A 12,914-nucleotide genomic window follows, 5' to 3' on the forward strand; every position below is an offset into this window, starting at 1 on the left:
TTCCCCTGAAGATAACTATCTTTGATTTCCCCCCCCCCCCAGGTTTATGGACTAGCTGCCCTTTTTGTTATCATCCTTGTCTACTGCCTATGCACACTTTACCCTTTATGGTTCTGCTGTGCTGATAAAAAAGACCGCGAGGAAATAGAGAGCCAGCGCAGACTTGAGGAAGAAACTCAAATCTGTATTTCAAAAGAGGAAAAGTATGTGCAGGAAATAGTGAAGAATATCCTGGTATCTACATTTCAGGATCGCCTGAAAAATGTTTCAAATAACTTAAGTATAAAAGGCCTATTTGAAGAAGTAAAGAAGTTTCTTAACCCACCAGCAACACTTCAAACTCCTGGAATGGAAATGGAACCCTTGAATTGAAAATCAAGCTCATACAGCCAATACCAATATAATCTTTGTGGAAATGGCTGCAGCCCCATATCTGTATGGTGACTTTCTTCAATACAACCAGGAACCTGCCCGCCTCCTCCCCCAGCACTTTTTTAAAGAGTAACAAAAATAGAATTTAACAAAAAAAAATCACACTTTATTATGTACTGTTCATATTAGCAGATAGAAAAACAGTTGTATGGCTAAGTGTTCCACACAATATCTCCCAAAGATCAGTAAGGTATCTTAAAAAATGTATGCAAAATGTAATATTGTTTGCAGTGTTTTTGTGTTTGTATTGGTCCCAGGATATTAGAAAGACAAGGGAGGTGTAGGTAATGTCTTTTATTGGACCAGCTTCTGTTGGTGAGAGAGACAAGCTTCCGGGCTTACACAGAGCTCTTCTTCAAGTTACGCATTTTATCTTTCTGTAGAATCTAATGGTCAGATTGCTGATTTTTCCTAAAGAGAATAATCCTAAATATTTCCAGTAATCTGGTGATCAGGGCATATTCTGTATATTGAAGAGCAGTTTTCTTGTGCATTGAAATCATAGCCAAATATCGCTGGTGCTGAGGATTTTTAATCTGTGTCACATTTTCTGTTTCAGAGCTGTCTTTCTCTAGACAGTTTCAGGTGATGTTGTGGAATGTTTCACTTGGCTTGGTCAGGTTTAAGGACCCTTTTTTGTTTTCTCTGTCATTGTTGGTTTATCATGGACGTGCTGGTAGTGACAACTGTTAAAGTTTGTGCTTAGGACTGGAATAAAATCCTGCTGTTCAGTCGTTCAGATAGTCGGTTAGTTTTTCTTAATAGGCTCAATGAATTTTCTTTGTAATTATCATTCTTTATTTTTACTTATGAAATCTTAAAATAAAATTATTTTGAAATACACAATTTGTTTCACTTTTTTTTTTTAATCCAGAATGATAGCCTTGTTCCTTTTGACCAGAGGAGTAGCTCAAAATTTGGGTTCTTGCGGGTTGTTCCAGCTGGGAAAAGAAACTGATGATGGAGTCAGATATCTTTGGTACAAACCTGTTTATTTACAAAGAATTGACAAAGTTCAGTTTGCTTGAGAACCGGAGGAACAAATAAAAGGAAAGTGTTCTTAAAGGTCCAACAGGGTGGTCCTCTGTACTCAACTGATACAGCCGTGCTAAGGGTGCCCACGCCACAGGGTATGCCTGCTATGAGGGGAGAGGTGAGTTTAACTGGTAGGAGTGGGACTGAGTCAAACCCTTCCCTTCTCCCCCTTTCCCACCACTCTGCGATCCATGGTGCTAAAAGGCAACCAAACCAGGTTGGCTGGGGGTAGTGCCACTCAAAAACAAGGATAGAGAGTTGGCTGCAGACTACCAAGGACAATGGGTGGAGCAATGGCGTGAAGTTTGGAGAGAGAGAGACCAATGAGCTTTAACCCCAAAGAAGATGCACGTGATTTTGGCCAACTGGAAAGGCTACTGCTGCTCAGTCTGCAGGGCTTGGTTGATCACAGAAGGAGGTTCCTGGGTGCCAGCAGTGTCCATGAGACCAAGGGATTCCAGAGATCTGGCAATTTCATATTTAGACAGTAGGGGAGTTTATTCCCACCCAATAATCTGGATATCAATGGAGTGCCCGTGCCCAGCATCATTTTGGCAGACCTAGCCTATGCCCTACTGCCCTGGCCCATGAAGCTGTTGGCACAATCCTGTTTTCATGAAATACATGAAAGAACAGAACCACAAACACACACCCACTTCCTACCAAGAGGCACTTCAGCCTGACGCATTGTAACTTTCATCAAAAGCTAAAACCTCAACTGACTGGTGTTGTTCTACCCTTTGAAATGTTCACTTCAGTCTTTCTAAAATATCCATTTACTGCAGAATAATTCAAGTCTGTCTGTACTTTGTATAATTCTGTTTGGTTTAAGATTGTTTGTAAAACCATTCCACTGACCATTTTAGCTGTTAATTATACCCACTTTCAATATATATATTTGTAAAAACCCTATTTTAAGTATAAGAAGCCACACTGTGAAATGTAATATACCTACCTAATTGTAAAAGACACTGGCAAAAAATGAAATAAGGTTTGCTTTAAAAATAATATGTGAATTCTTCAGCTAGGAGTTGGCACTGAGTGACTGGAGTGTGAATGGCTGAGCAATTGAGGTGGGTGTAGACAGGGAGAGTGATTGAAAAATTGGTCTGAGTAAGGAATGTCAAAATAGATGAAGAAAACACCAGCCTCACCTAAATATTTGAGGGAAGAAGAAAGGAGCCAGGATAATCAACAGGCCGAAGAGGAGCCCACCCTGATAACTTTGGAGTCAGCCCATTTCAAAGGACAAAATCTGATCAGGCTTGCAACAATGTGGGTGATTAAGGATCACACCAAGTGCAGATACAGCAGGACAGAGCAAAAACCCACAGACTCACATGGGGTCTTTTCCCTATAAAATGGGACAGAAAGATGAAGGCTGGAGGTTTGGATCTACATCACCAACCAGCCAGGAGCACTGATGTGTATCGGCAGAACCTTGCTCCTCACCCTCATGCTACAGCACCTGGCCAGTGACTACCACGAGCACCTAGAGGCTGGTATCTATAACATCTGTAATACCCCTATGTATGTTTGTCGGTCTCCCTGTCTGTGTATGCCTGTCAGTGTGTGAGTGTGAATGAAAGCACCAGTTGAAACATGTATCTCTGTAATTATAGTACTGATACAATGTTAATACTGTTTTCCTAGTGTTTACATTATTAATACTATTTCACTAAAATAAAGAACAATATTGATGTTGTTACAGTGTTGATACTTTCCTTTTTATTGATACTATTTACCAAATTTCTGTATTCACAATAAACGTGGCTTGTTGCCTTATCCCCTGAAAAAGATCCTGTGATATTTGTTATTTGAATAACAAAGCCCCACCCTGGTGTGAGAGCACATGGCAGAGGAAGGGTTAATCACAAATGGAGCATGTGCAGGACAGAGGTGGAAGGTGCAGGACCGAAGGCAATCTGTTCAGCTGTGCAAGCTGTTCAGATGCCAGATGCCGGGTGCTATGGCATATCATAATTGAGTGTCTTATTTGTATACGCAAATATGCTCCATGCAATTGATGGACTTTGCCCATGTGCTATCTGGAAGGTTCTTTATCTTTAACTGCACTGAATAGTCAAAGTTTCCTTCTCCACACTTCCTGACTAAATGGTCAGAATCAGCTGCCCCCGGGAAGCAGCGTACCAGCCTCCGGCACCATGAATGTCCAGCGTGGAATGCAAGACAGCCTCGAGACTGTCTTCGAGAGGAGTGTGGAAATCCAGATAACCAACGAAACACGAGATGTGACCCTCCATTCCCCCAGGTAAATACCCCCTTTGGCTCCTGCCTCACAGCACCCATGGGCTCTCTGCATACTATCTGTCCTGCATCTCTGTCTGCTTCTTCCAGATACCGAGTCTCTGAGTTCAGCGTTGTCCCCAAAATATTTGTGTCCCCCCCCCTTCCTCCTATGCTCTCTAATTCATTCAAATCTCCAAGGTTTGGAAATTTTGATGCAGAAAATAATGCAACATGAAGAAAGGTTTTCAGTGCAGGAAAGGTGGAAAATCAGAAGCGGGGCAGGACATCACCTGACAAAGAGGGCAAGAATTTATAAAAAGGGTCTGGAGAGCCAAGGGGGAGAGGAGACTCCATGAGGTGAAACAACCCAGAGGGTAGAAATTTGGTGGGCAGGGCCCTTGCCTATGGCGAGGTGTGAGGAGTTACTGCTTCAACAGCCGTGGCCTCCTGCCTCCATGCCCCTGAATCCCACCAGGATTGAAGGAGAGCTATCTATTCACAAAGAGAATGTGTGGCTTTCATGGGAGCATGGGGCTGCTGGTGTTCAACTCTGACGCCTTCGCCCTTGCCAGCTGCAAAATCGGTTCTTGGGTTCGGGTGATCAGAGGTGGTTGGAACTGGGGTTGGCTGCCTCACTCCTTTTTTGTACCATCGTTGGCTATGAAACTCATGTGCCTTAACCACATCAGCCTGATGAGCTAGTGCCTCAGGGCCCTTTGACCCTGCCTGGCTCCCTGAGCCCAGATGGCACCAGGGGAAGGGTGAGCTGGGAAGGGGCGTTGCGGTCAGGTGGGTTCTTGTGTTCTACATGAGCTGTGCTCCCGCGTACTTTACCTGTTCAGTATACAAGAGAAATGGTGTTAGAATCCTGTGTAAAGCGTCTGGGGGTCCATCGACGCTGCAGAAAACGAGTCTCAGAGTCCTGGCAAACAGATATGGGCTTGCGGGGGCTTGCACTATGGTGCTGAAAATAGTTGTGTAGACGGCACTTTGAACTTGTGGCTGAGACTGGCGTGCTGAGACCCACCCTCCTAGCCGGGCTTCAGCGTCTGAGCTCGGCCCAAGCCAGAAGTCTTACCCAGCCATTTTTAGCACCACAGCATGAGTACCGCAAGCCCAAGATGCGCTGCCATGGGTGTTTGCTTGCTGCATGGACACACCCTCAGTGTGTTATCTGCTTTACAATTACCACCTGCCTCCTGAGAGAGCTGAACGGTGACCAGAAGCTCTCACTTCTAAGGGCTAGTCTACACTGAAAACTCACAGCAGCACAGCTGAATGGGTACAACTGTGCCGCTGTACGAGCGCTCACGTGACCACGTTACGTTGATGGTGGAGAACTCACCCGCCGACATAATAAAACCACCTAACTGAGTGACGGTAGCTAGGTCGACGGGAGACGCTCTCCCACCCATATAGCGCTGTCCACACAGGCACTGATGCTGGCAAAACGTGTGTCACCGTGGGGGAGGGGGGGTTTCACACCCCCGAGCAACAAAAGTGTGTCGGCATAAATGCTAGTGTAGACAAGGCCGAAGTGGAGTGCTGGGAGATGGTTGCTAAGCAACGGGGGCATCTGAAGGGTCAGCACTGCACCCAAGGGCTAGGCAAGTTGACAGCTCTTGGCAGGGGATGCTAGATAGAGGGTCTGTACCCCAAGAGAGTGCATAGGGAGCTCAAGACTCCTTTCAGGCTCCAGAGACTTACAACACCCAAGACCCAGGGGCCAGGATTCCCCTCCCAGCTGTCTAGTGAGCGGCTGAGTGGGGGCCCTCAGCTCAGATCTGCGACACCAGTCGCACCAGCTTTAAGTGGGCGCATTTCCATTGGAGTCAACAGAGCTGCATTTGGTTGCTTCAGTCCTAAAATATTTGCAAATGCAGTGCACGGACCCTTTCTAACCTCTCCCCGTTAGTTTCCTGCCACCCCCGTGCTGTCCTCAATTAGTAGCACTGCACTGTGCTCATCTCAAGCCCTCCCTTCCACAGGAGTTACTGCGTGAGCGGCCACAGCCTTCAGCCGCCTTCCCCCCGAATCCTGCCGGGATCCAAGGAGAACTGTCTGTTCACGAAGGGCAGGTACAGCTTTCGTGGCAGCGTGGGGCTGCTGGTGTACAACTCAGACACCTTCACCCTCGCCGTCATGTTCTCCAACCCCTTTGACTACAACTTCCACTGCATTGAGTTTGCCCTCGAGATCTCCCCAGGCAAAGACCACCTCGGCAAAATGGAGGAAATCTATGCAAGGATGTACAATTGTATGCCCGCCGACGGCTGCACGATGTTCAAGAAAGCCAAGCTGGGTGAGTGCCAGGAAGCGCTCGTGGTCACTGCAGGGAATATCCGTGTCATGGCCACCATGTCGAATGCTGCTAAAGCCGTCATTAAAGTGCTCGTGGAGGATAAAGGGACTCCACCTCCTTACTCACAGATCCCCGCTGACTGCACGACACGCTCCTATGGTAAGGGCTGCAGCTAGCACTGACATCCAGCCTAAGACATCACATGGGTCTCACCTACAGGAAGAAATAACCCCCTATTGTGTAGACATCTGCGTAGTGCAGGAATCTGCCTGGGGACAGAACAGGTCCCCACTTATCAGAGTGCTTGTAAAGTGCATAGACAACGCGATAGATTGCTTCATTCTCAAGCCAGAAGGGACCCTTGTGATCATCTAAGCTGACCTCCTGTATAACCCAGTCCAGAGAATTCTCACAAAATAATTCCGTTTAGACTGCAGCCTAACTAATAAAATAAATAAAGTCTGAAAGACAATGATCTTGTGACCCTTGCTTTGAATTTGCGCCAAGTTGTTCACGTTGTGTTAGCCGCTGGGGGGATAGTAAAATGGGCTTCAGGGAAATAACAGGTCTAAATAATGTCTGATTCTTTTCTCATTTACTGCCCTTTTAGAATTATGTAAACTCACTGCAGTCAGTGGGTGACTCCAGATGTACCCCAAGGGAACTGAGATCTGATTATGGCCCAGGACAGAATCAATGACATTTTCATTTTAGGTTCCATTTATTTCAGACTAAGGAAAAATAACAAAGAATGAATATAAAGTTCCCGTGTGAGAAAGGGATGTGAGAAAGCACGCGAGTGTGAATCCTCGTCACAAGAGATTTAAATGCTTTATTGCTCCCAGCCTGCCCTTTGCTTGTTCCCAGCCCCAGGTAATTTCCCCTCCATTTCTCTTTGCAGTTCATTTTAAATGAGTCACTTCTGATTGCAGTCATTCTGCTCTGGCCCATTTGGTTTATACACTTAGAGCGCAATAAAGGCCCTTCCGGGTCTAGAGGAACTGGTTCTCCCTTGGTGTGATAGTGCAGGAAAGATTACGCCATGTGTGGTGTTGTGCAGTGTTAGGAGATCATGTGACGGAAGACCCGGCTGTAACGTTAAGGCTGGAGGAGATGGCTCTCTGGCTGTTGTGGGTTCCCTAGAACTGAATTCACCAAGGGGTGGATTCTCTGTACCTTGAAGACTTTAAACCATGATTTGAGGACTTCAATAACTCAGTCACAGGTTAGGAGTGTATTACAGGCGTGGGTAGGTGAAGTTCTGTAGCCTGCATTGTGCAGGAGATCAGAAATAGAAAATCATATTGGTCCTTTCTGACCTTAAAGTCTATGAGTGTATGAGGGTGCTGTAAATTCACAGCCTCAGAGCTGCACTGACACTGGTTTTATTCTAATGTATACCCCAGACTTTGCCCTAAATAAAGGAGAACAGATAACAAGCGTTCCCTGCCCTATACAGCTGCTGGAGAATGCCCCCAGACACCAGCCTGCAGCCTGTGCTTGCTTCTTGTTTTACGTCCAGTGTAAGCTCTTTGTCCCTTTGTTCTCTCTTTGTCCTGCACCGAGCAGAGTAGGGCCCTGGCCTCTGGCTGCTTCCAAAACCGAAATAAATAAATAACTGCTTAGACAATCTTTGCATGCACTAACACCACTCCTATGTGCAAGGATGGCACACCCGCAGCCCCTGGGATAAAGACTATCCCTGTCTGGGTGCAGCCAGCCCCACAGCCTTTTCTGCAAGAATGCCAGGGCAGCAACCACAATCTCCTGGTCCCGAATCACAAAGATGGAGGGTGCCTGGAACCAGCAGGCTCTAGACACTCCAGAGGGGGGCCGTGCGAAGGTGAAATTCCACCGTGTCTGGGCTGACCAGGAAAGATGGGCTGGAATGGGGGAAAAAAACCCTCTGCAGAGGTAAGGCCTGAGTGTGTGTGTGTGTGTGTGTGTGTGTGTGTGTGTGTGTATTATCTCTGCATGTGTGTGAATGCACACATAGCACTGTAAATATAAACCAGATGTTCGATGGCAGTTTCCCATTAGAGATGCTGGAACATTTTTCATCCCCTCACGTAACTGCTACCGTAGCATATTGAGCACACCAGTACTCAGCGGCTACAGCCTATTGTAACACATTAACAATGAGAAATTTCTTCCCTGACCTGGCAGTTCCTTTAAATGAACGTGTCCCACTGCAGCCGTTTTGTTCTATTTGGAGCTAGGTTTGAAATGGAAACGGCAGTGAATTCAACCCAGCAGCACGTGCTGGACCAGGCTTTCACTTCTATCTGCCATGCTATTCATTTCACTGGGCCTTCCTGGGAGGAACTGAGAGCAGAATGAACCCATCGTGCTTAGCGCAATGCATGGGGAAGAAATGGGACGTTCCCCCTTCTGCAAGTGAGTTGGACCCCAGTGGTAAAGAGGGGGGGATAGACAATTCGGTTATGGGTGCAGACTGCCAGAGCAGGGAGCCAGGGATGGGTGCTCTGTTGGGGTGAGTAACAGCTAAGATGTTCAGACTTCATTGCTGGAAATATTGACAGGGGGCAAAGACTCAGCAGTTAGTGCATCTGCTCTTCCACATTCAGTCACCCTTGCTACGCCGATCTCTTTTCCATCTGGGTCATTTGCTAAGACTATGGGTCTTTGGGGCGAGGACTATATATTGAGTGCATGCACGTACAGCACCTAGCACAATGAGGCCCTGCTTTCTCATAAATTATAAATGATATGGTATAAACTATAATAAAGGAGCTGGCCAGGACAATCACTTATATTTAAAGTGTATTTATGGCCAGAAATGTGCCAATTTGCTAACACTCATTTCTGCTCCATGGCTCGGTTTCCTTTATGTCCCATGCATTGTCAGCATCACTGCAATTAAGTCAATCTTTCTTTTTACTGTTGCAAACATTCTGTGAGGCAGATTAAAAAAAAAGCTCAAAAAAGCTCAGTTTTCACACAGTAAAACGGCTTTTATTTCTAACCTGATCAGATTCCACCCAGATGCCTCCCCACTCCTCCAGTGGGAATGAACATGGAAGTTCAAGGGGCTGTCTTTGAATGTTTATCACACCTCCAGCCCGGTGGAATTGGCAAAGGCAAATAACTTGACTCACTAGCAGCCCGCAGTGAGTGACCAGGAATCATAGCCTATAGAGAGAATGCGTGCTTACATTATACAGTATGTGTTGAAATGTAAATAGGCCCAAAAATCAATTTCCTAAAAAATAGGCTTGACAATAGTCGATGGAGGTATGGGAAAATATGAATGAAGTAAACTGAGAGAGCTCCGAGACAAGTTAGATATAAATTTGGACATAGCCCCATGTTATGTTGTAAACATTTGTGGTTCCAACTGTTTTTACAAGTGTTTTAGATAAAATGTTAACGGTTTGAAAAATGCTATCTATATTGATAGTTACTGGCACAGAATTTACACAGATGTTAATTATCATGAGGCTAAATGCCCAATGGGAAAGTAGAAGATATTCATGGTAAAAAAAATGGATTTAATGCTAGTGAATTAAGGGGTGTAATTGTAAGTGATTATAAAGAGGGTAGCATGCTGATTTTAGAGAGGTGTTCCCATCTACCATCACGGTACTGTTAGAGAAAGGACAATAAACCCATTTCTCCCATCCAAGAGCTGAGCACCCTGAATGTACCATTGCCTCGTAGAATGGGAGTGTCAATGCAGTGTGTGCGAATATCGTAATATCTGTTTGCTTCAACTATTTTATTTTGTATAAAGTCTTTAATGTGATCACTTGTTGCATCATTCACAGTCCTCCACTAAGTTGCCTGTCGCTGCCCTGCAGGCTCGAACCTTAAAAAGTTTTGTCTGGTTTTATTCCTTGTCTTTAAACTACTCATTGGCAACCCATAAAACAAAGGTTGCAGAATGGCTTTGGCAAGGGGGAATTGATGGCTGTGTTTCTACACATGACAGCCTCAATTCTGATCTCAGCTACATTTGGGTGAATCTGGAGTAGCTCCATTTACTTCCGTGGAGTTACTCTGGAATTACCCTGAATCTGGCCAGAGATCAGCACCTGACATTGAATTGGATCGCAACCCAGAGAGAGCCCAGAACAGGGATTTGCCATTGGGCTGAACTTAACCCCATCACTGCCGTTCTTTCAAACAGACACTCAGCCTGTGAATACCAAAGATCAGAGAAATATCAGTTCTCAGCATCTGCCCGTGTTATGAGCTCCATGCAGGCAGCCCCCTGTGCCATGCAGAAGTCTGCTGAGTTGAGGGGGGTTTCACATGGGAGCAGGGTGACTTGGACAGGGCTCAGTGCGGGATCTGGCTCTCCCTGCTCTGTAGGGGATGTTGCCACAATGAACGGATTGTATCTGGCCTGTTTAAAAAGGGAGCAATAGTAAAAATTCTGTCTTGCCTCCCTATCCCCCTCCTGCCTTTGTGGCGCATGGCATCCTGCAGCCTGAAAATGGAAACCCTTGGCCTCAGATGCAGGGCTCAATTAGTACGGCAGAACCAAAAAGGGTAAAGTGTGCATAGGCAGTAGACAAGGATGATAACAAAAAGGGCAACGAATCCACAAACTTGGGGGGGAGGAAATCAAAGATAGTTATTTTCATGGGACTTTTTCTTTATACATCTTTTGCATCTCACCAAAATGGATATGTCCTTTGATATAAATGTAGTGACACAGATCTATTTACAGTACAAAAATACTCTCTTCAACCAGATGTGGGGACAGGTAATGGGGGAATCTTTCAGTGTTACTTAGACTGATGGACAAAACTCAAATGTTTTGGAGTTTGGATTTGGCAAAGCAGTTAAAATTCTGTCATTATCATTATTTACTACACTACCAAGCCTTATGTCATCTGCAAACTTTATCAGCAATGATTTTATATTTTCTACCAGATCATTGATAAAGATATTAAATAGTATTGAGCTGAAAGCAGATCCCTGAGGGACCCCCACTAGAAACATTTCCACTGGATGAAGTGTCCCCATTTACAATTTCTTTTTGAGATCTATCAGTTATCCAGTTTTAAATCCATTTAAAGTGGGGTCCATTGCTTTTCTATTTCTGATCTCCTGCACAACACAGGCTACAGAACCTTACCTACCCACGCCTGTAATACACTCCGAACCTGTGACTGAGTTATTGACGTCCTCAAATCATGGTTTAAAGACTTCAAGGTACAGAGAATCCACCCCTTGGTGAATTCAGTGCTAGGGAACCCACAACAGCCAGAGAGCCATCTCCTCCGGCCTTAACGTTACAGCCGGTTCCTCCGCCACACGATCTCCTAACACTGCACAGCACCACACATGGCGTAATCTTTCCTGCACTATCACACCAAGGGAGAACCAGTTCCTCTAGACCCGGAAGGGCCTTTATTGCGCTCTAAGTGTATAAACCAAATGGGCCAGAGCAGAATGACTGCAATCAGAATTGACTCATTTAAAATGAACTGCAAAGAGGAATGGAGGGGAAATTATCTGGGGCTGGGAACAAGTCAAGGGCAGGCTGGGAGCAATAAAGCATTTAAATCTCTTGTGACGAGGATTCACACTCGCGTGGTTTCTCACATCCCTTTCTCACATGGGAACTTTATATTCATTCTTTGTTATTTTTCCTTAGTCTGAAATAAATGGAACCTAAAATGAAAATATCATTGATTCTGTCCTGGGCCATATTCAGATCTCAGTTCCCTTGGGGTACCATCTGGCGTCACCCACTGACTGCAGTGAGTTTACACCATTCTAAAAGGGCGGTAGATGAGAGAAGAATCAGACATTATTTAGACCTGTTATTTCCCTGAAGCCCATTTTACTATCCCCCCAGCGGCTAACACAACGTGAACAACAGGGCGCCAATTCAAAGCAAGGGTCACAAGATCATTGTCTTTCAGACTTTATTTATTTTATTAGTTAGGCTGCAGTCTAAACGGAATTATTTTGTGAGAATTCTCTGGACTGGGTTATACAGGAGGTCAACCTAGATGATCACAAGGGTCCCTTCTGGCTTGAGAATGAAGCAATCTATCGCGTTGTCCATGCACTTTACAAGCACTCTGATAAGTGGGGACCAGTTCTGTCCCCAGGCAGATTCCTGCACTACGCAGATGTCTATGCAATAGGGGGTTATTTCTTCCTGTAAGTGAGACCCGTGTGATGTCTTAGGCTGGATGTCAGTGCTAGCTGCATTCCTTACCATAGGAGCATGTCGTGCAGTCTGCGGGGTTCTTTGAGTAAGGAGGTGGAGTCCATTTATCCTCCACGAGCACTTTAATGACGGCTTTAGCAGCATTCGACATGGTGGCCATGACACGGATATTCCCTGCAGTGACCACGAGCGCTTCCTGGCACTCACCCAGCTTGGCTTTCTTGAACATTGTGCAGCCATTGGTGGGCATACAATTGTACATCCTTGCATAGATTTCCTCCATTTTGCCGAGGTGATCTTTGCCTGGGGAGATCTCGAGGGCAAACTCAATGCAGTGGAAGTTGTAGTCAAAGGGGTTGGAGAACATGACGGCGAGGGTGAAGGCGTCTGAGTTGTACACCAGCAGCCCCACGCTGCCACGAAAGCTGTACCTGCCCTTCGTGAACAGACAGCTCTCCTTGGATCCCGGCAGGATTTGCGGGGAAGGCGGCTGAAGGCTGTGGCCGCTCATGCAGTAACTCCTGTGGAAGGGAGGGCTTGAGATGAGCACGGTGCAGTGCTAGCTACTTGAGGACAGCACGGGGGTGGCAGAAAACTAACGGGGAGGGGTTAGAAGGGGTCCGTGCACTGCATTTGCAAATATTTTAGGACTGAGGCAACCAAATGCAGCTCTGTTGACTCTAATGGAAATATGCCCACTTAAAGCTGGTGCGACTGGTGTCGCAGATCTGAGCTGAGGGC

Source organism: Emydura macquarii, unplaced genomic scaffold (genome assembly GCF_026122565.2).
Source record: "Emydura macquarii macquarii isolate MOO-44397 ecotype Brisbane River unplaced genomic scaffold, CSIRO-AGI_Emac_v2 contig_1397, whole genome shotgun sequence".
In the NCBI taxonomy this organism is placed as follows: Eukaryota; Metazoa; Chordata; order Testudines; family Chelidae; genus Emydura; species Emydura macquarii.